We start from the raw sequence: 22,732 nt of genomic DNA, 5'->3' as shown, positions 1-22,732 counted from the left end.
TAAGAACTATAAAGTCATCCATTTTCCCAGGGCTGCGATATAACGTGAGCAGTAGGATGAACAGGCTTCAGAATTGGCGAGATGAGCTCCGTGCTGCTTCAGCACTTGACTTGTGAAATATCTGAGGCCAGGAACCTCTGGTCTTTGATTCTCATTTTTTCCTTCTGTAAAATAGGGACAAACTGTACCTGTCAGTCGTTGTACTGTTGAGAAGAGTAAAGATAATACATACTTGAGCATTTAGTATATGCTAGATAAGTGGAATTTGGTACTTACTTTCTACCAAAAATTTAACACAACAGCCAAGGAAATCCCTTAATTGACATTAATCAGGAGGTTTACATTCCTCGTGTGGTGGGGAGAAGAGTGAGAGAGGCAGCTTTCTAGTAATTGCTAAGCTGAAGAGAAGAGTTGAACACAAGTGCTGTCACTGTAAGAGTTTCTCTGAAGTGCCAGATCAGTGGACAGAAGACATAACCCTGCTTGAGACTTGAGCCAGCCTCTCCTACTGCCTCCGTGACACCGGAGGGAGAGGCCAAGGAGTGCGTCCACTACATAAAAGAGTACACGGGGCAGAGAAGCAGGCATGGTCTATATAAGAGAGACAGACGTGACTTAATGGTGTGCAAAGGGTCAAAGTATCTTCTCAGCCACACAGTGAGGCCAAGGGGTATCTCCTGGTCTGTTTCTCACGTCTAGCAGTGGGCTGGTGCGTCAGTGATCTGTAACAGCAATGCAGGGTCTCTGCTCGTCCTGCCTCAGAGAACCACAGAATTGGTTGGGAGATGCAGTCCACATCGCCTAGACACCCCCTGGAACTGCTCTCAATTCTCCTCCATTTAAAGGTATGTATTTAAATCTCTCTGACAGAGGAAGTTAGATGCTGAAGATTGAAATACACATTCATCTGCTATAATCTTAGATTCTTCTTGGGTTGTAAAAGTTCTTTCAAAGTTTAGGATGATAGGTGTTGACAAGGCTGTGTGATCCACATGGGATAATGTAAAGCAGAGATTGCTACCCTGACCTTCCAGCCGTCTAGTGAGGGGGAGATGGAGGGAAGGAGGTGGGTAGATACTGAACACAACACTTTCATTCTGCATGTGATTACGTACATGTGCGTGTGTATCTATACATACAATTAACTTTAAAATATATTTTTAGGGGCATTAAAAAATACCTCTGTTTTCCAATTCTTTAATGTGGCCATGATTACCACTGGAAACTACCAAAGTTTAAGTAATATGCTGATTCCACCACCCCCCATCCCCCGCCACCCAAGCTCTGTTCGTTATATGTTTCCATTGAGATGAAGAGCTTCTCTACTGCCCAAGCCAGACACTCAGAAATCCTCCTCCACTAACCGTATCTATTTTAAAACCACCACCTTTTCTCCACCCTGCTGCCGTTCTTCAGGATGAATCCCTCACTGTTCTCACTTGAACTGCTGCAGTGCCTCCACTCGGATCTTGCCTCCTCTGTGCAGTTTTATTGAATACCCTCGGGGCTTCAAACCCATGTGGGCATTGGGCATATGAAGATAAATGGGCCACAGGATCCCTGCTCTTGCAGGCCTCCAGGCCAGTTGGAAAGAAAGAAGTAACAAATGTGATAAGCGTCAAAACTGACATGGGAAGAGTATCAAGGAGGCAGGAAGGACAATCTCAGACTTGCTCTCAGGGAGGAGGAGGACAAAGCAGAGGGGAGAGGATGAAGGAAGACATTCTGATGGATGTGGTACTGGAGCTGTTAAAGAAAAAACGAAAGATGGTTACCGAAGAAGGTGAGGAAGACACTTCCAAGAGAAAAAAATGGTAAGTGGAGAGATAGGGATGACAGAGTTATCACAGCCCCTTGGAGAGACACCATGTTGAGGACCAGAGATGGGGCAGATAAAGCTGAAATAGTAAACGGCCTGGCTCACGCGGTCTTGCTACCGTGCAAGGGGCCTGGGTTTCATTCTAGAGGTAATGAGGAATATTTAGAAGGACTTTAAATAGGAGAGGAATTGCACCATTGGATTTATATTTTAGAAACATCATTCTGCTAGGAATACAGCAGTGAGTAACCACGATGTGGCTCCTGTTCTCACTGCACTTACCATCGAAGGTAGCATTCCCTGGTATGAGTAATATCAATCAAAAAAAATCCAAACATTGTTTTTTTATTGGATAAGAAATTTTTGTTTTTGTTAAGCCACTGAGATGTGTCTATTACAACAAATAGGATTATTTTAATTAATGCATATTAATTCTAATCCCAGCAACTCAAGTATATTTATTAATCTAAATATCTGTTGATTCTTTTGTGTTTTCTGCATAAAAAACTACATCATTTGTAGCCAATGGGGCTTGTTTGTTCTCTTTCCTGTTTTTTTACAGGCATTATTTCTTTTTCTTTTACTACAGAAGTAGCTAGGATCTCCTGTACAATGTTTAATTAAGGCAACAACGGTTTGTAATACTTTTTAATAAACATATGTATGTATATATAATTTATATGTAATTTTTTATAGCTAATTATACATATATAAGGAACTTGTAACTTGTGTTAGATTAAATCAATCATTGAGGATCATAATTCATGGATAAAAAGTGAGCCCAATGATATAGTATACAGTAATTTTTATTTCTATGACTAGTAATATAAGTAACACTACTTAGTGGAAACTTTCAAGTATCAAACTAATACATTAGCATTATGCATAGGCATTCATTTTGGTAAAGTGGTTAAAAGTTAAAGGCTGCCATGGTTACTTCATATAGAATGGCTTCATACAGAAGCTGAAATTTTCTATTTTCTTAACTTGGTTTGAGCACATTTATATATGTAGACTTTATTTAATCATAATAATTATAAGTGCTATTGAAGAGAAAGGGTGTTGGAAAGTTTATGAAAGGGATAGGGGAACTCAATCCACAAGATAAGTAAAGCCACTGAAATGGATACAAATCAATCAAGAAAAATAAGTAGAATCAGTAGAGAAAGAGGGCTGAGAATGGAACTCCAATGATAACTAACCCTAAGGGAAAGACCATTTAGTTGAAAAGAATTATTCATGTAGCACCTGCTACCTGCCAGGTGACAGTCTAGATGAACTGGAGATATAGTTGAAAGTACAATTTGTGGAAGACACAAGGTGAGGAAGTTCTACAGCTAAGGAAAAACTCACAAAGAGCAGGGACAGAAATGGAGGAAAATTAGGAGTGGTGATGGAAAGCACAGGAAGAGAATTTCACGTAGGAAGTAGTTACATCATCCAAAGCTGAGAAAGGTTAGGCAAGGTAAGGACTGAAAAGACAATGTTGATCATTCAGGGGTGGGGTGAGGAGAGGTCAGATTATAGTAGTTTTAAGAGGGAATACTGGACACAAATTTGTATAAATTATTTTTTAAAGAAGTTCAGTGAGGTAAGGACTAGAGGAGTAGGTGGATTCTAGGAAATTCTGTTGTCTTTTGTTTGAGATGGGAGAAATACACTGAGGAGAGAGTGGCAACATGGGGACAATCGAGATAAATGATGACAACAATCTACGTTCGGCACCTACATCCATACCACAAAGCACATCTTTCCGGACCTTTAAACCAGTACATCAAAGAACAATACTATATGGTGAAACTTCCATTTCTGTTAACAGGTAAACATTGATAGGCAAGTAAATGGTTAGAGACTCTTAACTTTTATAGTTATTTAGTGATATAACAAGCCTGAAGGTACTAGAATTTATAATAAGTAATTTATATAGTTATTTCATTCAGCGTTTGTAATTTAACTTTGGTAATAATGACTGTTTACAAAATGGGAAGTTGAGGCTCAAGATTGAATGATGAGCATAAAGATGTAAAACCAGTAGAAACCTGCTTAACTCAAAGTTTATACTGTTTTCAATGCTCTTCTGGCCATAGGTATTAATATTAAATGAAAGCATAGAGTCCTTTTCATGTGCATAAGATCCAACCATAAATGTACTGGCCAAAAAAGTTACCATGGCAGTTTAACATCATCCTGAATAAGAAAGATATACAGGATAATAAAAATAGCTAACATTTATAGAGCCAGTACTTTGTGTCAGGTGCTGATCCCTGGGTTTCACACAGTATTTAATTTAATTGTTATAAATATTACTCCTATAAAAACAGTGAGGCTTTGTCTTCCAGTAAGGTGGAGTAGACATGCTTGGCACTATTTCTGCTGCTAAAAATGACTGAGAACCCTGGACACATATAAAAATATATATCATAAACCTATGCAGATGGTGAAAGGTGGAGAGAAATAGGCAGACTGGCTAGTGAACGTGGGACCCAAGAACAATACAGTGGTGAGTTCCTTGGGTTTTATTTTTGCCTAAGATATCCCAGATACTGAACAAGTGGACAACACGAACACGACTGGGCGGGCACGTGCATAAAGAGCTCCGAGAGAAACCTGATCTCTTTAGCCATAGGACCAGGGGCAGGAGCAACCTAGTAAGAAGAGTTTTGACAAACATGATGGAAAAACTGACTATCTACAGGCACTCACGTCAGCAAAAGTGGAATGGAGAGCCTAGCATCCCACCCCTCCCAGGATGTAATGAGATGCGTCAACTCTCCTCTTCCTATCCATGGGAAGGCAGAGTGGGTAGCCAGTCCGGGGGTAGCAAGTGTCCACCACTTCCCCTCCACCATCAGTGGAGGTCATGTGACACATGGGATCTTGGATTCTACCCCTACCTGGAAGTAAAATGGCATTCCTCCCTGTCCTTCCTGGGGTGGAGCCAGAGGCCCACTGAAGATGTAGGACTTTTCACTGCCAGGGGATATGCCCCTCCCTCTCTCAGCCAAAGTGGTATCAGAGGATGCAAAGAGGGGAGCCTGAACTCTCAACTCCATCCAGCAGTAAAAAGAGCCCTTCCTATCCCAGGTGTCCAAGAGGTGAGGTGGAAAATCTGGACTTCTATCCCAACACAGCAGTAATGAGCTGGTGGCCTTAACAGAGCAGTGTCAGAAAAGACCCACCAAAATACAAGATATAAATAGGATCTAGAGTCTTATTATGAAATATCCAGTATATCCCCAAACCAGGAATATATCAAGTTGAAAGAGAGAAGAATCAACAGACACCGACACAGGACACAGATGTCAGAATTATCTATCAGGAATTTTAAAGCAGCCTTTACAGAGATGCCTCAGTGAGCAATTACATAGTCTGTGTGATTTCAGTTCTTTTAAGTCTTTTGAGGTTTGTCCTGTGGGTTAGGATACAGTTACTCTTGCTGTATGTTCCATGGCACTTGAAAATAATGTGGGTTCTTTTGTTAGGTGGAGTATTCTATAAATGCTGATTAGATTATATTCATTAATGGTGTTGAGTTCTTCTGTGTCACTTCTGACTGTCTTCGTGTCCTATTGAGAGAGAAGTATTAATGTCTCCAGCTGTAAAAGTAAATGTGTCTATTTTTCTTATTAGTTCTATCAGTTTTTGCTTCAGATATTTTGCAGCTCTCTTGTTTGGTACATAGACAATTAGGTTTGCTATGTCTTCTGGGTGGATTAACACATAATATTCCTCTCTGTCCCTCATAATTTTCCTTGCTGAAGTCTACTTTATCTGGTATTAATATAACCACAACCGTTTAATTACTGCTTGCATAGTGTATATTTTTTCATCCTTGACTTTCAACCTACTTATATCATTCTATTTGAAATGAATGACTTACAGAAGTGTATAAAGTTGGATTATTTTAAAAAAAGCCTACTCTGCTAATCTCTATCTTTTAATTGACGTATATAGACCACTTATATTTAGTGCAGTTATTGATACGGTAATACTTAGGGCTGCTTTTTGGTTGGTTGTTTTATGTTTCTCTATTTTTAATTTATCTTTATTCTTTCTGCCTTCCTTTGGGTTACTTGAACCTTTTTAAATTCCATTTTGATTTGGCTATAGTGACTGAGCATATCTCTTTGTATGGACATTTTAGTGGTTGTTCTAAGTATTACATATATATGTGTGTATATGTGTGTATATATACATATGTACACACACACATATATATATTATATATACGGTGTGTATATAGTATATAACAAATACTTGTGTAAACATTTTACCAGTGTCAGTATAAAGTGTATATGCTTTACACTCTTTTACTTCCCTTTACTCTCCCTCATATCCTTATTATATAATTGATTTAAATAACCCTTACATAGACAGTTATAATTTTTGCTTCAACCTCAAGAAACTTCAAAAAGAAGAGCAAAATAAACTCAATGTAGACAGGTTAAAGGAAATGATAAAGAGAAGAAATCTACAAAATTCAAAATAGAAAACTGCAAAGGAAATAAAGAACTTATTCTTTGAAAGGTTTGATAAAATAGACAAACCTCTAGCAAGATTGACAAAGAACAAAAAAGAGAAGACATAAATTACTAATATCAGGAATGCAATAGGGGAATCACTACACACCTTGAAGTTAATCAGAAGGATAAAGAAAGGAATACTAGAAACAACTCGACATGTAATAATTCAGTAGGGCAGATGAAATGGACTAATTCCTCAAAAATCCACACATTACCACAACTCACTCAAGATGAAATATAAAATTTGAACAGCCCTGTAATTTCTTATTAAGGGAATTAAATTCACCAAAAGTTTTTTAAAAGTTAATACCAAATCTATATAATTTCCTCCAGAATACAGAAGAGGAGGGTACACTTCCCAAGTAATTTTATGAAGTCAGTACTAATGTGGTACCCCAGACAAAGACAATACAAAAACAAAGAAAGGGAAAAACAAAACCACAGATCAATATCCCTCATAAATATATAAATTTTTAAAAATCAGGAAAAATAATTCAGCAGTATCTAAAACGAATTATGCACAAGACCAAGACCAAGTAGTTTTATCCCAGGATGTAAGGGTGGTTCAATATTCAAATATCAATTAATGTAATCCAGTGTTGAAGCAAAGCGAAAAAGAAAAATCATGTAACTGTATCAATTGACACAGTAAAATCATTGAGAAATCCCACTTTTATTCACAAGAAAACCTTTCAGCAAAGAACAGAGAAGAACTTCCTCAACTTGATAAAGAATATCTATAAAAAATCTATAGCTAACATTATACTAAATGGTAAGAGACTGAATGCTTTTGCTCTATGATGAAAATGGCAAGTATGTCCACTCTTACCTTTGCTATTCATCATGGTACTGGCAGTCCTTGCCAGCACACTGAGGCAACAAAATTCTACAAGAGGCTTATACATTTGAAAGGAACAAACTGCCTCTATACTTAAAGATAAGATTGTCTACATAGAAAATCCCAAGTAACCTACAAAATATACATACATCTAATAAAGGAGTTCAGCAATGCCACAGGATATAGGAGCAACATACAAAATCAATGTTTCTTCTATAAACTAGCAATCAACACATGGAAGCCAAAGTTTAAATTACAATACCATTTACAATAGCAGGAAAGGAAAAGGAAAGGAAAAGAAAGACAAGACTTGGATATAAAATCTACTGAAACGAGTACAAGACTTATACACTGCGACTACAAAATGCTGACAAAAGAAACCAAAGAGGCCTAAATAAATTGACAGATTGTACCATGCTCATAAAGTGGAAAAATCAACATAGTAAATATGTCAATTCTCCCTATACTGATGTGCAGATTTAACACAATTCCCATCAAAATCTCAGTAAGATCTTTTTGTAGACATGGATTATTCTAAAACTTCTATGGAGAGACAAGGAAATGAAAACAGCTAACACAGTTTTGAAAAATAACAGTAATGTTGGAAGAGTCAGTCTACCTGATTTCAATACTTATTATATAGCTTCATTAATCAAACTGATATTGGAGAAAGACTGACACACAGATCAGTGGAACAGAATATATAATTAATAAACAGCCCCATTCAAGTAAAATCAACCAATTTATGACACAACTCAAAAGCAATTCAATAGTGTAAAGATAATCTCTTAACAAATAGTGTTGAAGCAAATGAATATTCACAGGCAAAAAAGTGAACCTTGATCTAAATATCACATTTAATACAAAAATTAACTCAAAATGGATCATAGGCTTAAATGTGAAATGTAAAAACTAAAATTTTTAGAATATAGGAGAAAATGTTCATGACAAAGGGTTAGTCAATGAGTTTTAGATCTATGACATTAAAAGCACACTTCACAAAACAGAGAAAAATGTTACTTGAATGTTATCAAAACTGAGTATGTTTCATTTCCTCTGTGAAAGATCCTGTTAAGAGGATGAAAAGATCATTTACAGCCTGGGAGAAAATAGTTGCAAATGAAATTTGATAAAAGATTGATATCTATTAATATAAAGAATTCTCAAAACCCATCAGTAAAAAAACAAACAATTAAATTAAAAAGGGGGCAAAAGATAGGAAGAGGTATTTTACCAAAGAAAATCAAGAGATGAACACATGAAGATATGTTTAATATCATTAATCATGGAAGTACAAAATTAAGACCACAATGAAATATCACCCCCATCCATTAGAATGGCTAATAAAAAAATATTGGTAACATCAGATGATTGAGAGGGCACCCAGATACCATATCATTCACATGTTGATAATGGAAACTATTTGGCTGTTTCTTAAGCTAACCACAAGATTGTGACCCCATCTGACCAGGGAACCCAGTGTGTAGTTGTGACTGATTCAAGACCCCGACAACCAGTCCTGCTGGCCTTGGAGCCTGTCCTGCCACCCTGCCTGGCAGAACAGCTAAATCTTAGTCCTGCTCACTGCTGAGTGCAGCCCCCAGCCCAGCTTCACCGAGAAACCTGAGCAGAGCATCTGAGAAACTGAGCAGCTCAGCAGCACTTGAGAGGAGCACCTAGCAACATCTCTGCAGGTCTGCAGAGCCCAGCTGGTGAACCCCTCTGGCCAGAGAGCTCAACGTGTTTTGCCTGATTGAAGTCCCTGACTACCAAGCCTAACTGGCTGTGAAGGCTGTCACGTGGCCCAAATGTGAAGCCCTGCCTTGCACTGAATACAGTTTCCAGCCCTGCCCAACAAGCAAGCCTAACCAGAGCACCTGGGAAGTTGTATAGCCCAACCTGTAGCCAAGCTTACAGCAGCAGGTGAGCAGAGAGCCAAGCCAGCAGCTCTTTCCACCTTCACAGCAAAGCTGGTAGTAGTGTCTGAGCAAGGAGTTTGGTGAGCAGCTCTCTGCTGGATTCAGGCCCCTGGCCATCAAGCTAAAGGGCTGTGGAGCCTGTTGTACAACTCCACTCAGGCAAGGAAGCACTTTTGCAGCCCTGCCTAACTGTTGAGTGTAGCACCCAGTCGGCCTGAGTAGGAAGTTTAACCAGAGAATCCATGCAGCCACAGAGCCCATCCCACAGCTGCGCATGGGCAGGAAACCAACAGTTTCCAGCCGTCGGCACCAAGTCTGACCTCAGGGCTCAGGCAGCCTCCTTGCCCAAATAGAAAGCCCTGATAGCAAGCCCCACTTGACCAAGGATGCTGCCAGCTGACCAGTCCAGAACCAAGGTGAACTGACTGGTGAAAGACTGTCTTTGGAGAAGACCTGTAAAATGTGGAAGAGGAGACTGCTTACTCAAATGTATAGATCCCAACACAAAGAATCAAGGATTATGAAGAATCAGGTAAACAATGACATCACTACATGAAAGTAATAAAGCCCCAATAACTGACCCTAAGGAAATGGGAGCTCTATAAACTGCAAAGAATTCAGAATATTCCTCTTAAAGAAGTTAAGTGGACTACAAGAAAACACAAATAACTAACATTAGGGAAATAATGCATGAATAAAATGAGACGTTCAACAAAGAAATCATGAATGAAGGAAGGGAGGAAGGAAGGGTAGAAAAGAAAGAAAGGAATGAGGGGAGGAAGGAAAAAAAGGAAGGAAGGGACGGAGGGGGAGTGAGAGGGAGAGAGGGAAGGAGAAAAGAGAGAGAGAGAGAGAGAGAAATTCTAAAGCTGAAGAATTCAGTGACTGACATGAAGAATTCAATGGAGCGCTTCAACAGCAGACTCCATCAAGTAAAAGAATCAGTGAACTATAAAGTAGGGCATTTGAAATTATCCAGTCAGAATAGCAAAAAGAAGAAAGAATTAAAAAGAGTAAAGAAAGCCTGTGGGCCTCAGTGGACACCACTAAAAGAACAATATATGCATTATAAGAATCCCAGGAGAAGAGAATGAAAAAAGGACAGAAATATTTTTAAAACCATAATGGCTGAAAACTTCCCAAACATGAGGAAGGATATCATGAGGAATGGATATCAGAGTAATGATGCCCAAAGGACCCAAATAGGTTGAACCCCTAAACAGCTACACAGGGAGACATAATTGTCAAAAGTCAAAGACAAAGAATTTTGAAAGCAGCAAGAGTGACATATCACGTACAAGGGACCTCCTCCCCTCCCATAAGACTATGCACAGATTTCTCAGAAACTTTTCAGCCAGGAGAGAATGGGGTGATATATTCAAAATATTGAAGGAAAAACAATTGTCAGCTGACCATAGTATAGCTGGTGAAGCAGTCTTCCAGAAATGAATGAGATGTAAAGAATTTCTCAAACTAAAGGAAGTTCATCATCAATATACCTGACTTATAAGAAATACTAAAGGTAGTTCTCTCTTTTTTTTTTTAATGTTTATTTATGTTTGAGAGAGAGAGAGAGAGAGAGAGACAGAGCATGAGTAGGGGAAGCATAGAGAGAGGGAGACAGACTCCGAAGCAGGCTCCAGGCTCTGAGCTGTCAACATAGAGTGCAACGCGGGGCTCGAACCCACGAACCATGAGATCATGACCTGAACTGAAGTTGGATGCTCAACTGATAGAGCCACCCACGTGCCAAATAAAATGATGCTAATTAACATCATAAAAACATATGAATATGTAGAAAACTAATCTCAATTATTTCAATTCATTTACAACTCTAAATTAAAAAGTTAAAAAATAAACATTAAAAGTAATCATAACTACAAAAATTTGTTACTGGATACACAACATAAAATATAAGTAAACTATGAGGTGCCTGGCTGGCTCAGTCAATGGCGCATGTGACACTTGATCTCAGGGTTGTGAGTTTGAGCCCCACATTGGATGTAGAGATTACTTAAAAATAAAAAATTTTAATACATACATACATGTATATATGCATACTTATATGTATAAACTGAAACATTAATAATCTAAACTGTGAGGGGAGAAATAAAAATTTAAAGTTTATGTTATTAAAACTGTTATCGACTTAAAACAGAACATTATAAATATCTTTTATATAAGCCTCATGGTAACCAAAAAGGAAAACCCTGTAGTAGTCACAAAAAGACTATGATTAAAGAGTGACAAAATATTGCTCTAACAGTCATCAAACCACAAAGAAGCAACAAAGCATCTAGGAAACAGAACATGGTTAAACAAAGTGGCAATAATAAGTCTTTACCTATTAATAATTAAACATAAATGAATCAAATTCTCCAATCAAAAGACAGGATGCTGAATGGATAAAGATATAAGATCCAATGATGTGCTGCCTACAAGAGACTCACTGCTGCTTTAAAGGCACATGTAGACTGAAAGTGAAGGAATGGGAAAAGATATTTCACACAAATGGTAACCAAAAGAAAGCAGGGATGTTATATCAGAAGAGACTTTAAGCTAAAAAGTAGTCAAGAGATAAAGAAAGTCATTATATAATGATAATGGAGTCAATCCATTAAGAATGCATAATTGTAAATATTTATGAACCCAATATCAGAGCACCTAAGTGTATGAAGCAAATACTAACAGAATGGACAGAAATAAACAGTATTAAAATAATAATTGGTGACTTTAACATTCCACTGAATAATGGATAGATCATCCGAACAGAGAATCAGTAGATTTAAACAACACTATAGACCAAAAGGACCTAAGTGACAGATACACAGAGTATTTTCTAGGATAGGGCAAATGTTAGGCCATAATACAAATCTTAGCAAATTTAAGAAGACAGAAATTACACTATGTTTTCCAGCAATGATCATATGAAAGCAGGTATCAGTAATGGGAAAAAAAGGAAAATTAGCAAATAAATGAAAATTAAACACAGTTCTGAACAACCAAGGCATGAGAGAAGAAATTAAAAGGAAAATAAAAGAATATCATGAAATGAAAATACAGCATACCAAAACTTACGGGATGTAGCAAAAGCAGTTCTGAGAGCATAATTTATAGCAATAAATACAATACCATGAAAAAGACCCCAAATAAACAGCCTAATTTTACATCCCAAAGAATGAGGAATAACAAAATAAGTCCAAAATTAACAGAACTAAGGACATAATAAAAATTAGAGCAGAAAGAAATGAAATAGAAATCAAGAAAAGAACAGAAAAACTAACAAAAATAAGAGTTGGTTCTATGAAAATATGAACAAAATTGATAAACCTTTACCTAACTAAAGAGAGGTTGAGCACCCAAATAAATAAAATTATAAATGAAGGAGGAGATATTATAAGTGATACAACAGAGATGCAAAGATTCATAAGAAACTACTATGTACTATTATACACAAATTAAAATCTCAAAAGAAATAGATAAATTCATAGAAATATACAACCTACCAAGTCTGAATCATGAATAGAAAATCTGAACAAACTAATTACTGTAAGATGAATCAGTAACCAAAAACCTCCCAACAAAGGAAAGTCCAGGACCAAATGGATTCATGGGTGAATTTTACCAGACATTTAAAAAGGAATCAATACCAATCCTTTTAGTATCCAAAATGCTAAAGAGTAGGGAATACTTCTAAACACATTTTATAAGGCCACTATAAAAACAAGACAAACAAACCAAAAAACAAAACCCTACAGGCTAACATCTCTGATGACTACAGATGCAGAAAGTCTCAACAAAATAACTGGCAAACTGAATCCAACAGCACATTAAAAGGATAATAGACTACGATCAATCAGGATTCATCTCTACGATGCAAGGATGGTTTAACATATGCAAATCAATAAATGTAATAATTTACCACATTAATGGAAAGATAAAAATCATATCATCCTAACAGATGCAGGAAAAAAAAAACATTACAAAATTCAACATCCATTCATGATAAAAAATTTCAATTAACTGGGGACAGAAGGAAAGTGAGCATAGAATTATCAATATACTAAAGGCCATATATGAGAAGTACAGAGCTAACATCAAGGTCAATGGTAAGAGGGTGAAAGCTTTTCCTCTAATATCAGGACCAAGAGAAGGTTGTTCACTGTCACCACTATTCAACAAAGTACTAGAAGTTCTAGCTAGAGCAATCAGACAAGAAAAACAAATAAATGGAATCAGATTGGAAAGGAAAAAAAAAATTGTCTTTGTTTGCAGATGGCATTTTATATATAGAAAATCTTCAAGACTACACCAAAAAAAAAATATATATCTATAGCAACTAATAAATGAATTGAGTAAAGTTGTAGGATACAAAATCAACATACAAAAATCAGTAGCATTTCTATACACTAACAAGTTAAAATTTAAAATAAAGAAAACGGGCGCCTGGGTCACTCAGCCGGTGAAGCATCCGACTTCGGCTCAGGTCATGATCTCATGTTCTGTGAGTTCGAGCCCTGCATCGGGCTCAGTGCTGACAGCTCAGAGCCTGGAGCCTGCTTTGGATTCTGTGTCTCCCTCTCTCACTTGTGCTATCTCCCTCACTCAAAAATAAACATTAAAAAAAGCTAATAAAATAAAATAAAGCAATCTCATTTACGATAGAATCGAAAACAATAAAATACTTAGGAATAAACTTAACCAAGTAGGTCAGACTCATACACTTATACAGGACCATAAAACACTGATGAAAGAAATGAGAGAAGACGTAAATAAATGGAAAGAGATCCTATGTTCATGGATTGGAAGAATTGTTAATATGTCCACACTACTTAACCCTCTCTGTAGATTGAATGCAATCCCTCTCAAGATACCTAAGGCATTTTTCATAGAAACAGAAAAATTAATCCTAAAATTCATATGGAACTACCTACATAGCCAAAGTCATCCTCCAAAAAACAAAGTAATTCTGAGAAAGAAAAAGCTAGATGCATCACACTTCCTGATTTTAAACTGTATTATAAAGCTATACTGATAAAATCAGTAAGGCACTGGCATAAAAACAAACACATGGACTAATGGACAAGAATTGAGAGCCCAGAAGCAAATTCACACATACATTATCAACTATGATTTGACAAGAAGCCACGAATACTCAGTGGTGAAAAAATAGTTTCTTCAATAAATGGTTCTGGGAAAATTCAATATTCACAAAAGATAGATTCGCAAAACAATGGAACTAGACCCCTAACTTGCACCACTCACAAAAATTAAATCAGTTAAAGACTTAAATGTGAGACCAGAAACCATAAAACTCCTGAAAGAGGGGGCGCCTGGGTGGCTCAGGTCAGGCTCTGGGTAAGCGTCCGACTTGGGCTCAGGTCATGAACTCACGGTTTGTGAGTTCGAGCCCCATGTGGGGCTCTGTGCTGACAGCTCAGAGCCTGGAGCCTCCTTCGGATTCTGGGTCTCCCTTTCTCTCTGCCCCTCCCCCACTCATGGTCTGTCTCTCTCTGTCTCAGAAATAAATAAACATTAAAAAAAATTAAAAAACAAAAAAACAAAACAAAAAAAACTCCTGAAAGAAAACTAGGGAAAAAGCTCCTTGACATTGGTAATAGCAGGGACTGTTTGGATAGGACATGTAAGGCACAAGCAATAACAACAAAAAAAAAACAAGTGAAACCACACCAAACTGCGAAACTTCTGCACAGTAAAAGAAGTGATCAACCAAATGAAAAGGCAACCTACAGACTGGAATAACATATTCTCAGCCTGCACATCTGACAGAGTGTTAATATCCAAAAAATATAAGGAACTTATAGAATTCAATAGCACAAAAACCTCCAAATAATCCAATTAAAAATGGGCAAGGAATGTGAACAGACCTTTTTCCAAAGTCACTCAAATGGCTCACAGATACATGAAGTGGTGTTCAATGTCACTAATCATCAGGAAGGTGCTAATCAAAATCCCGAGATACAAACTCACACTTGTCAGTATGGCCTTTGTCAAAAAGATAAGAAATAACAAGTGCTATTGAGGATATGGAGAAAAGGGAATCTTGTATACTTGTGGTGGGTATGTGAATCGGTGCAACCAATATAGTAGAAAACAGTAAGGAGATTCCTCACAATTTTAGAATAGAACTACTATGTGATCTAATTCAACTTCTAGGTATATATCGAAAGGAAACTAAATCGCTCTCCTGAAGAGGTATCTGCACCCCACTGCAGCATTATTCACAGTAACCAAGACAAGGAAACAAATGTCTGTGGATTGATGAGTGGATAAATAAAACGTGAGGTACACACACACACAGAAATATTAGCCCTAAAAAAGAAGGAATTCTGCCATTTGTGACAGCACAAATGGACCTTGAGGGCATTATGCTAAGTGAAATAATAAAGACAAATACTGTATAATGTTACTTGTATGTGGAATGTTGAAAAAAAAAAAAACTCATGGAAACTGAGAACACGTTGTTTGCCAGAGGGAGTGGGGGGCAGGGGAACTGAGTGAAGGAGGTGAAAATATACAAATTTCCAGCTATAAAAGAAAGAAGTTTTGGAGATCTAATGTACAGCATTTTGACTACAGGTAACAACGCCGTATTCTGTATTTGAAAGTTGTTATGAAAGTAAATCTTAAAAGCTTCAGAAGAAGGAAATTCTAATTATGTGAGGTGATGGATGTTAACTGAACTTATTGTGGTATTCATTTCATAATATATACAAATATCAAACTATCATGTTGTACACCTAAAACTAGTACAATGTTATGTATCAATTATATCTCAATAAAAGTGGGGGGAGGAACTAAACATACACTATATTATCCATAGATCTGGGCATTTATCCTAGAGAAATACAAATCTGCATATGGCTTTTCATAGCAGCTTTACATGTATGGTCAAAAACTATAAATATCCAAAGTGTTGCCCAGTATATGCATGAGTATATAAACTGTGGTACGTCCATCTCATGGAATGTATTAAAAAGAAACAAACGACTGACATACATTAACAACTTAGATGAACTGCAAGAGCATTATGATGAGTGTACAAAGGCAATCTCACAAGGTCACATACTGTATGATTCTATTTCTGTAATATTCTTGACATGAAAAATTATATAGAAAACAGATTAGTGGTTTCCAGGGACTGAGGACTCTGGTGTGGGTGGGAGGGTGGGTTAACACAAGGGAGAGTTTTATCGTGATTTGAAATAATCTGTAACTTGATTAGTTACAGGAATGTACCCATGTGAAAAAAATGACATCAAACTGCACACAAACTGTGGCCCAATGTCAAATTCCTGATTTTGATATTGGACAATAATTATGTAAGATGTAGCCATGGGGAAAACTGGGTGAAGGGTACATGAGATTGCTTTATACTATTTTTAAAACTTTATGTATATGTGATTATTTCAAAACAAAATTTAAAAGACAAAAATTCAATTTAGAAACCATTTTAATATCCCAGTTTTCTTCTTGTTCAAAACACTTAAAAAAATGCCAAGGAAAAATCATTTTATTTTTTGGTAAAAGTAGTTACTTAGTTTTTCAAAAGAAATTGAATGTAAAACAAAAAAGCTAAAAGGTACCCAAACTTAAGACTTTCAAAATGATAAAAACTGTATTTCTGCATAATGACATGTCTTGAGAAAATAAATTTAAGAAACCCCAACCACAAACATTAACTTTATTATCATTAAAAACATGTATTTAATTTGGCTCTTGTGTTGGATTAAGTCACTTATTGAGGTTTATTGGTCATAAACAAGAACTGAACCCAATGATGGAAGTATAGTAATGATTATTTCTGCACACGGTAACAAAAAGCAAACTTTAACAGAAATTTTGAAGTATTCCCCAATACACATTCTTAAATATATTAGAGTCATATACAGGTATCCACTTTCATGAAGCTGTTAAAAGATAAACCCTGCCGTTAAATTCAATCCAGAATGAAAAATCCAAGAAGCTGAAATCTTCATGTCTTAAATTTGGTTGGAGTAAATCTGTACTTGCAGTCCTACTGCATTTTGCAAACAACAAAGAGCCGCAGGATTTAGAGCTGCAAGAACAGGGTCCTAAATGGCCCATCGCTATTCTAGTAACCTCTGTTGAGGCTCTCTGAGGCATTAGCTTCCTCATGTGCAAAGCGGACACCCTAATTACATTGTATTGTTGTAAATTATATCATTAAAATTAATATTGTCATGGGCATATCAATATTAATGGTTAAACTCAGTAATAACATGTACTTAGTAACATTATTAATTGTAAAACAATTCTTGGTAAAAGATCTGTAAGGCAACTTTTTTCTTCAAATATTCTGCAAATTCAGTATGACATTTCACTAATTTTAAGACACACGTTTTTTCACACTCAACATATCTGAAAATGACAGGTATCTTATAATTGCTTTTGGTCAGGTAGCAGTCATGACACCTGTCATTACATATGTATGTGCATCAAAATGTGGAAAATGGGTATTGGTGATTTAAAAGAAAACTCTGGAGATAACAATGGATACTCGTTTAGGAAATGATGCATCGGGGGGTTCAGTCGTGACTTCAGCTCAGGTCATGATCTGACGGTTTGTGGGTTCAAGCCCAGCATTGAACTCTGTGCTGACAGCTCAGAGCCTGTATGGAGCCTGCTTCAGATTCTGTATCTCCCTCTCTCTCTGTTCCTCCCCTGCTCACACTCTGTCTCTCTCTCAAAAATAAACATTAAAATTTTTTTTGTTATTAAAAAAAAAGAAATGATGTGTCACTAATATTCTTGGATTACAGAGACTGACCTTATATAGAAAAACATGGACATTGAGATTCTGAGTTGAAAGTGAATTATAAGCACTGTACTCTGAATATGACAAAGTTTTACAAGCCTCTCAGCTAATTTTGCTTTTTATGTGTGTAAGAGGGTGATACGTGATTTTTTAAAAGGGCTTTCCGTAAATACGAAAAGCTCGACACGATAAAGAGTTGTGTCGGAGTTAAAAATGGCACCGTTTTCTTTCTCAGTGGCACGTAAAACGGTGGTGTATTTTATAAGACTGCATCTCAAGTTCAACAAACTAGTCTGTGCTCAAAACATTGAGTCAATTTTTAAAACTATTCTCGTTATTTCCTTTAATGTCTTCCACTAAAGTTTGATTTAAATAGTTAAATTAATAAAAGTACAAGAATCAAGTGTGATAAGACCTTGATAGAAAGTAGTGACAAGAATAGCATGTGCCATTTGATGGGAGCGCAGTATGAAAAGAAAGCTGTGCTGTGTGTGCTGTGACTGACCTGGGTGGGCCCTTTCTGTTTGGCCTTCCGGTGATCGAATTTGGTCCCCGGAGTTTCAAAACAGAACGTGATTGGTGGCATCTTCTCATACGCACTTACGACAGAGTGCTAACTGTATGCCAGGTACAGAGGTAGACACTAAAGAAAGCATGGAGAACAGAGGCAGTCGTGACCCTGGCTTTCCCCGGTGGTCACTATGTAATGAGAAAGACTGACAAATTATCCATCGTTATCCATACTGTGAAGAAAGAGCTGGGAAAAGGGAATAAAAACGAACAGTGGGGAATATTCAACTTCAGATAGTAATGGTGGTGACACTTCCATAGTGCTTCCTCTGTGTATTCTGTCCTACATGCTTCAGAGACTCTTTAATCTTGAGAAGAACGGTATAACATAGATTCTGCTATTGTCCCCACTTTACAGGGAGGGGGAGAGGAGGCTTTGAGACCTTAATTTGCTCAAGGTCATACAGCAAGCAAGCGTGGACCTGGACCCAGATGGTCTGGCTCCAGAGCTTTTGCTCCCGTCCCCTACTGTGTCAGGGCGTGCCTTTCTGAGAAGGTGTCATTTAAGGTAAGGGGTTGGTGGGAGAAATCATGTAGAAAGGCCTAAAGTGGGAAGGGGTCCTTCAGTTTTAGGAAACGAAAGGAGGCCAGCATCACTGGAACCGTTTGACAAGAGCAAGAATGTTGCGGAGGCCAGTGCCACCTCACGCGGGTCCTGTGGGCCAGAAGGAGCAGGGATTTCACCCTAAGTGCTGTTGGAACAAAGGGAGACTTTGCGGGGGACAGTGACATGATTTGATTTACTTTTTAAAGTATCTTCCTGGTTGCTGTAAGAAGAATTAAAAGAAAAAGGGCAATAGAATTCACGTCATTCATTTATTCAAATATTAGAAAGTTTACAGAGCAGCTATTTTGGCAAGCGCTATTCTAGAAACTGGGCATACAGCCAGAAACAACGGACACCGGGCCCTCCACTCTGCGGTACACTTTAGAGCGGTGCGCGCCCACAACCTACCCCCTCTGCTGCGTCAACACTTTCTCCAATTCTGTTGGACAGGTTCCATCAGTGGACACATTTTAGTACCTCCCACTTTACACATCAAGCAAACAAAAATCTGTCCTTTGAACCTGTATTACCCTCTCGTTACCATCCCATTTTTCTACTCCGCGACCCAGAAACAGTCCGCAGTAGCTTTACGTCCAACTGCTGTGGGAGTCCACTGCCATCGCTTCCTCTCTTTCACCCTGGCACCTGACTGAGGCAGTATCACCACGCTGCCGCCAGCTATGCTAAATTCTCTCTCCCCATTTTAGGTAACTTCTCAGGAGTATTCGCGTTGCTAACTAGTCCCCCTTCTGGAAACACGCATCTCTAGTGTCTGCGGCACGTCACTTTGCAGGCTTTCTATCTTGCTGGTCTCCTTCCTTCCCTGTCTAGTCAGGAGCGCGGACAGCACAGTGATTAACTCGGAGTCGAGGAGTGCTTATGACCGGGAGGACACAGGAAACAACGTTCCCTTCTCCTGCAGGCTCGAAAACTAGTCGGTACTGCAGGTGAGCCATGATGGCAGGTTAGGCCACAGTGTTAACAACGGAGATAGAAAAAATTTTAGCTCTATTTTAGCTCTATTTTAGAAGTAGAATCAGTAGAACATAGAATCGATTGGACATGAAAATTGAGGGAAAAGAAAAATCGAGGTTTCTTTCTTGAATAACTGGTAGAATCATGGAGTTATTTACTAAGGTTTTGAAAAGTTAAGTTTTACAATGTAATAAAGTTTAAGAGGGGACTCAGTAAAAAGCTAAATGCACATTATTCACTCAAAAATCACTGAACCTTAGAGATGATTTCATTTGATACCTTTCCACTGAAATTGATCCTTGGAAGAGGTTACGTTATTTACCCAAAGTCACACGGAGAACTGGTGACAGAAGTGGGAAAAGAACACAGTTTTCTTAGGATCCCAATAAGAAGGCACAGACCAAGATCTGGCAAGATGACTATTACTCACAAATTTGCTGAACCTCTAATATTTTAGTCTTCTTTCCCCCCTGACCAATGCAATAAAGATATTGTAACAAAATGTTTGGGTTTACTGAATATAGTTAGGCACATTCATATTTCCTTAAGATAAAAATGAGGGAAATAAAGGTAGACCGAATATAAATGCCAATGTTCGCTTATAAACGGAGTAAACTCTATTGTAAAGGTTGATCAAAACATTTACTTATGTATACTATTTGTAGGAGGCAAGGTATGCATTAAATTCCCTCTCAAGTAGCTTACATCCTAATTTGTAAGATAACACACATAAATAATTCAGGATAATAGATATTATAAGGTAGTGCTACAGGAGGTGCCAAATTAATTAGTTAAAAACAAACAAAAACATACTCTGGGGTAGTCCTTAAGAAAAGGCAAGGTTTGCCCTCAGCCTTGAATAAGTAATCATTTACAAAGCACACAGGGAAGGGGATTCCATTAAAGAAACCTATAAAGAGTGCCCAGGCTAGGACCAGGCTTGGGAATGAGGCAGGGGGTGGGGAGAGTGAGCTGTTGAGATCTGGGGTACAGAGAGATTCTCTGAGGACATCTGAGCCAAGACCTGAATGATACAGGGGAATGAATGTGATGATGGGAGGAGAGAATATTCTAGGCAGAGAGAGCAAGTATGAATAAGCACATGATCTGTCTGTATATTAGGCTCTATAGATGAATATACAGAGCTTAGTTCCATGGTAAAAGAATCAACTATGCCTTCCTTAACCTGAATTTACCTAATTCCACAGATCCCCTTTCTGATCTCAGATTCTCCATCAGTAACAATAATCACTACTGCACAGAACATGTGACCATGTACCTAGAAGTGTTTTAGAAACAGAAACGGTGAAATTTTGTAAAAATCAGTTGAAAAAGACAAGAACGGAGAAGGTATCATAGGATGCTTAGATACATAAAGTTAAAAGCGGAGAAAGGAGTTATGATCATTGGTGATAGTTGTATTAGCAGACACCTTATGCTTTGCACACCTTTACGTGTCACTTACTGCGGATTTTTTGTACATGCTTTATGTGCCTTGCCAGATTGTAAGCTCTCTGCAGGTAGTAAGCGGATCTCAAACACGGCACCTGACACAGGCTTTTGGTCAGTACTACCCAAGCTGATATATCAAGCCAGTAATTTATTTTACATCCCTTTGAGGATGAGTGTGTTGTCTGTTCAAAATCCCACCTACTTGCAAAGGACTGGAAAGGGCTCACGATATCAGGAAAAGTTAACGGAAACAAGTATAGAAAACAACAGAATAGAAGCCACCTAGAAGAGGATGGAAAGAATCCTTAGGTAACTGCGAATTACGACTGCCGGCCCTCCATCAGCCGACAAAGGAAGGAGGGACCCGGCCAAATCTCGGAGGACAGCATTCAGTGTACCGCAAAGTTGGGCTCTGACATTCATCCGCAGAGGCCAACTTTCCGCTGGGCCAATACCCGCAAGGGGCTCTGGTCACGAGGACTCTCGCAGAAGCGTCACCTAGAGTCTCCCCGGGGCAGGTGCGGGCGCAGAGGCATCGATCTGAACCTCGGCCGCCCTGGAAGGAAGGCTGCTGGGGCTCTAACTCGGTGCCGACGCTCCTGCAGAGCAGGGCGGCCGGCGCCGCGATACCGCAGGTGCCCCGTCCCCAGGGCTCTGGGCAGGGCCGGCCGTCCCCGCCCGGCCGCACTCAGGGGTCGGAGGGGCCGCTCGGCCGGCGCGGGACACAGTGAGGGTCGGCGGGGCCGCCTGGCGCGGGGCACAGGGCCGCAGCCCCCCTCCCGCCGCGGGGCCCGGGGCGGCGAGCAAGGCAGCCCGGGGGCACCGTGCGGCGCTCTCTCCGCCGCGGAAAGCCCGGCCGCCCGCCCGGCCGCGCACACGGAGGGTTGACAGGGGCGGCTGGAGCCCGGGGGATCCCCTCCTTCGCGGGGCCCCCAGAACGAGGCGCTTCCATCCCACTCCTCCCTCAGACCCCAGAGCTCACCCACCTGCAACTGCAGTCTCCGAAGTCTCCACCCTAGTCTCGCTGCCGCCACAGGCCTCACTGCGATTGGCCTGAACCGTTGTCCTGTTAGCGCTTCTCCGAGTGTGAGTGGCGCAACCAGGGGCTCTCGGCCTTGGTCCCTCCCTACGCTCCCTGAGGCCCCGCCCCGCGTGACGTCACGCGCTGCCGCAGAGCGCAGAGGCGGGCCTGCGTCTCCGCCCCTAGCTGTTCTCTCCAGGAGACGGCGGCGCGGCCGGGAAAAAGCGAAAGCCCCCTGGTGGGCGGGGCTGCGCGCGCACGTCGGCGG

General features: G+C 39.1%; 1 protein-coding gene across 2 annotated transcripts in view; it reads right to left on the bottom strand.

The window, feature by feature from the left end:
• The window catches only part of KBTBD3 (kelch repeat and BTB domain containing 3), a 35,817-nt gene extending 13,191 nt beyond the window's left edge, over positions 1-22,626 (bottom strand). Inside the window, exon 1 of one of the 2 annotated variants that reach the window (XM_060604589.3) lies at positions 22,430-22,626. The gene's annotated coding sequence lies outside the window, so the exon portion shown is untranslated. Of the gene's footprint in view, positions 1-1,387; positions 1,519-22,429 lie in introns of those variants that run through there. The other variant, XM_060604590.3, reaches the window with a different exon arrangement.
• Between the last annotated feature and the right edge of the window lie 106 nt (positions 22,627-22,732).

This window comes from Panthera onca, chromosome D1 (assembly GCF_046562875.1).
Source record: "Panthera onca isolate mPanOnc1 chromosome D1, mPanOnc1 haplotype 2, whole genome shotgun sequence".
Lineage (NCBI taxonomy): Eukaryota > Metazoa > Chordata > Mammalia > Carnivora > Felidae > Panthera > Panthera onca.
The sequence above is the reverse complement of the archived record's forward strand: the minus strand, read 5'-3'. Positions and strand labels throughout refer to the sequence as shown.